This window comes from Vespula pensylvanica, chromosome 2 (assembly GCF_014466175.1).
Source record: "Vespula pensylvanica isolate Volc-1 chromosome 2, ASM1446617v1, whole genome shotgun sequence".
Taxonomy (NCBI): Eukaryota; Metazoa; Arthropoda; class Insecta; order Hymenoptera; family Vespidae; genus Vespula; species Vespula pensylvanica.
Window position 1 is genome coordinate 4,764,645 of NC_057686.1, and position 4,698 is coordinate 4,769,342.

Genomic DNA, 4,698 nt, shown 5'->3' on the forward strand with positions numbered 1-4,698 from the left:
GTCAAATTTATATCCCATTGAATTTTCGCACGACCGCGTAATTTTTTAAATAGCGTGAATACTGAGGAAATATATCTCCGCCCATGAAAGGGGAGTCTTCGTGTAAAAGCGACTGCTGCTGTAGTCGTCGCCGTCTCGAGTGAACGCGCGCAAAAATGCTCGAAGAGTTGCGAGAATTACGGCGCGATAGTGGAAGTAAGAATGTTAGTTGGCTGTAAGGACGAAGATTTATAATTTTAATGTCGCTCGTCGCCTCTGTTCCGCACGAAAAAGGTTTAAATGCGTGCGAGTCGTTGATGGTGCGACGATGATCGAAGCGTTTAGCGGGTCTCTCTTCGTTAGTAACGGGACAAGGAACGCTTAACGATCGTCTAATCGCTCTACTAGAACGAGAAATTCTAATTAAATCGCGGTGCCAGGATTTTCCTTGAATAATCTAGGGGAATCTTTCGTTTGACTGTGTGAGAAGCAAGACACGATATTTAAAATCGATGATCTACAGAAATCAGTAACGGTCATAATAAGTCTACTAATGTATCCTGTGGATCGTATTTTTCAAGTTTCCTCTTACACATTAACCTACGATTTACGTCTTTTCCTTTCTTTCCTTTTCTCTTTTTGTTTTCTTTTCTTTTTCAAGCAACCGTCGTAGTAGTAAACTAATAAGACTAATAAGTATAGAAGTAAGAAAGTTGTACAAGCGAAGTGTCCAAAGCTAAGCACATTCGGCGCTAAGCTATTCGGTGCGAGCAACAAGGAATGACGGTGTTCGCGAGGAGAGCGTGAAAATAGACGCTCAATGCCTCATAGTCGCAAGAGAGAGAGACCGTAAGCGCGACACGCCTGCCAACGCCTGTGCGCCCAGCTTGACTGTTATGAACAGCTATAATAACAGTGCTCCGCTCGCCTTCACCAAGGAGTGGCCCTCCTCATTAATGGAACACCCGCGAGACTATGAATCGTCATGGTTTCCCTGCTTCGAGTGAACGAAACCCCAGGGCATCTGCGAAATGCGAATGAATGTACGAAGCGAGTCGCGTCTTTCGAGATTATCCCTCTCCCTCTCTCTCTCTCTCTCTCTCTCTCTCTCTCTCTCTCTCTCTCTCTGGACTTTCTCCCTCTTTCGTTGCGCTCGTATTGTAACGCCGATGACAATAATAGCCAGGACAAGTAGTCTGCGACCGCGTCCGGATGAGAAATGATCGGCCCCCGGAATCGCCTCGAAAATTGCCCGGAGTCGATTTATGTCTCGTTATTTGGATCATCTCGATCCCACGAACAACGATAAATCTCCTCGTCCTTCCCCGTGCTCGCTCCAAATTTACTGCCCTTTTTATCGATACCGCGCTTTAAGTACTCGCGTGAAACCCTCGCTCTCTTTCTCTCTTTCTCTCTCTTTTTCTCTCGCGTAGGCCTCTGCGAATAGTAATTGCTTTTTAATTGGCGCTTCGCGAGTCTCTCTTTGCTCCTTCCTTTAGCTCGATCATCGCGAAACTCTTGGAATATTTTCTTAGCCCTTAAAACGCTCGAGTAAAAATAACGATTTCTTCTCAAGTAACGTTAATCCTTTCTTTTTTCAATTATTCCAGAATCTCGATTCGTTGAAACGATATTTCGGAACGTTATGCCCTATGAAATGTTGCAAACTATTATATATTGTCCGTATTATGTCAGTGACGGTCGGAAGCTGCGAACGGACTGACGATATCTATCTCGGACGTTTGATTTATGACCGCTCCGCTTCGGGCTCCCTCGTAAACGTTATATTAACATTCTCCTAGTGGGCGCATCGTAGAATTTTCGGAAGAAGATCCGAGAACTCATAAAGCGAATATGCTTGAACTCGGATTATCCGCCCGTCGATTATTCGAATTGCCAATTAACCGAGTCACCGAAATCCTGGAATTCGTCGTTATTTTCGTACGCTTTCATGCGTATTAGTTCCTGTCACATTTATTCCTATTCTCACATAAATATTCCCTTAAATTGATTCCATAGATACTTGTTTTTCCATGGATATTTGCATTCGTCCGTATCGATCCAACGAAATTTCCTCGTTATCCGAATATCATTTGTCCTACAAATTTTCAAGTAGCAGAAAAGGACTGTTATCATCGTTATCGTGCTCTTATTTTTCTTACAGACGAGTACCTAGACGTTGGCGGTGCGAGTGAGGGCGTGCTGACGTGAGACGCCATGACGCTGAGTGCGTTCCAAAAATACGACGGCACTTTGGCACGGCATACTCTGCGCCCACTGAGTTTAGCGGTTGTTTACATCGATAAAGAAGCTGTTTCAAGTGCCATTCCGGGCCATTAGTGACCTCCTACATTATCTAGAAATCCAACGGAATCTCGGGATATCCTGTGAAAACTGGATAAGCTAACACGTCTCTTTCTTCATCATTATATCTCAATAAAGATGCTAAGAGTTATCGGTGTAATTCACTTGATACTAATCAAATTTCATTTCTACATTGATATAATTCATAAATTCGTGCAACTTGGAAGAAGAAATTCATGCTCACGTGAAACAACTACACACGCTCGTAGGGTCTCGAGAAAAGATAGTTGTTTTCGGGTTTATGCGATGCGCCGAGTGACGTTTAGTGGGTGTTTTCGGTTTCCGTTTTGGTTCCGAAACGAGGTGTTAATTCGTTCGCTCGAAAACGCTGGATCACGGAGTCGTGTCGACAGTTGTGAATTATTATTACGTTCCACTTCGTCGCCACGTATGATTCGTGAGAACGAGGTAACAGTATTTTTCTTTTTTTTCTTCTCTCTTTCTTTTTTTTTCCTTATCGAGATAATGATTCTTCGCTTTTTGATGAAGTACGCATAGTATCTGCATAGGTCGCTTTTCTCTGTTGATAGAAACGAATCGTTTGAATCTGTCGGTCCCATCTGTCGGATGGAAATAACAATAAATTTAATGACGAGTAGTAGCGACTTTCACGAAATAAACAAATACGTAGACTTCCTACGGTGATAGAGATCGATCAGAAACGAGTTTCGTTCTACTTGGTTCGCGGAATGACGGATAAGATAATTTAGATGGACTTTCGGATAACGCCTTGACGGTTTCATCGTTATTCAAGCAGAAAAAGATATCCTCTAGAAGAAACATTTATCGATAAATAAATTTATAATAATGATAAAATAGGTTTATAATAATCTGCAAGACCGAGCATCGTTCACACAGTGAAGGACGAAGAGAGAAAAGAATTTTTTTTTTCTGCAATTATTCTACTGCGGTCTTGAAGTTTTCCATGTTGTTGGGATAACTGACATTGCTTCTTCATAGTCGAGTTCCATAGTTATTATAGTCAGGTTGACTTCAGTGATGCTCAATATTTTTTTCCATGCAATATTACAAAATTGACGTGGATTCTCTGTTGGTAGCAAGACTATCAAACTACTTCGTCTCTTGACTCGAGAAAAGGCAACCTACAGCATTCCATGCTTGCTCGTTCTTCCAACGGTGCTTCTTCTTATTAAAGTTGAAATCTCGAAGCTTCGTAGGGCGTCCATCTTTTCTGTAGTTGAGTAAGTTTCGATAAAAATTATAAGTCTCTATCGCTAAGATAATCGTATAACGTTCGAGGAATATCCTAGTAGACCATTTCAACTTCAATATGGTAAAATTATGTTTATCTGATCCGATTGAATTTAATCTCCTAATTGAATTTTCCCGAAGTCGAGATTTAGTTAAATCGATTTCTCGCACACGAGAACGGTAGATTCGTTTCATTTCCATCAAAATCATTAGATCCATTTTCAAAATAAAATTGACAAATATACAAATATATTATAATTGCTCGTTTAATAGTATAGGATAGAAGTTCATTCGGAAAGGTGACTAAAGTAATCGTATATTTTAAATGTATGCCTGCTTAATAACACATCGGGTTTATCTGCCGTGACAACTATTTCTTCTCCTAAATCACTATCTAAATGCTATGCCGACTAATATATATCATCCGAACGTTGTAGAACCTGTATTTAAGCCATCGATGGCGACTGAAAAAATTTACGCCCGGTACCATTATAATCCCATTAGCGTTGTTCGTTTGGCTAAAGTGTCTCTCTCCGCTCGTAAATACGCGTCGACCGTATCATTAACGCGTATTTCGCCCTGGGATTTAAACCTATGTGGGAGTTCGTTCTTGATATGTTTAAGAACGCTTACGAAAGATCCTAGATTTCTCTTAATTTAATAGGATCCTGTTACTTATTTCTTCGTTTCTATGGAAGCAACGATAACGTAGGTTTACTACTATTACGTTGAAAATTTTCAAACGTGCTTTGTGCATACAGAGGTATCCAACTATTCTTTATAACATAAATATCTCTTGAAGAAAGGTACGTAGGTACTGCGATAGATTCGTTGCTGCTACGTCCGGTGGCTCGCCCAGCTTTAACTAATACTAGTATCACTATATTTCAAACTATTCCACGTTTCAGCGATATATCATAGCGATGCATTTAGCTGTCATCGCTGAAAATACCAACGACGCGGAACTGGACGAACGGAATGTGCTGCGTTCGAACAATGTAATAAACGGCCAATGTTCCCCGTGTTCTCTAATTCCGCGTGCCACTTAAAGCGGCCGACATCTCTGACTTTTCGTCGCCCATTGTCTAGGCATTTATAAGTATCCCTAACTTTCACGAGGTTGAAAGAAAGGAAAAAAAAGGA

General features: G+C 41.0%; 1 long non-coding RNA gene across 1 annotated transcript; it reads left to right on the top strand.

Moving 5' to 3' along the window:
- The first annotated feature begins 554 nt into the window (after window positions 1-554).
- On the top strand, window positions 555-2,434 carry LOC122627194. The gene is made up of 2 exons (XR_006326810.1): window positions 555-1,022; window positions 2,144-2,434. It is a non-coding gene; the product is annotated as an uncharacterized LOC122627194 (long non-coding RNA).
- The last annotated feature ends 2,264 nt before the right edge of the window (window positions 2,435-4,698 follow it).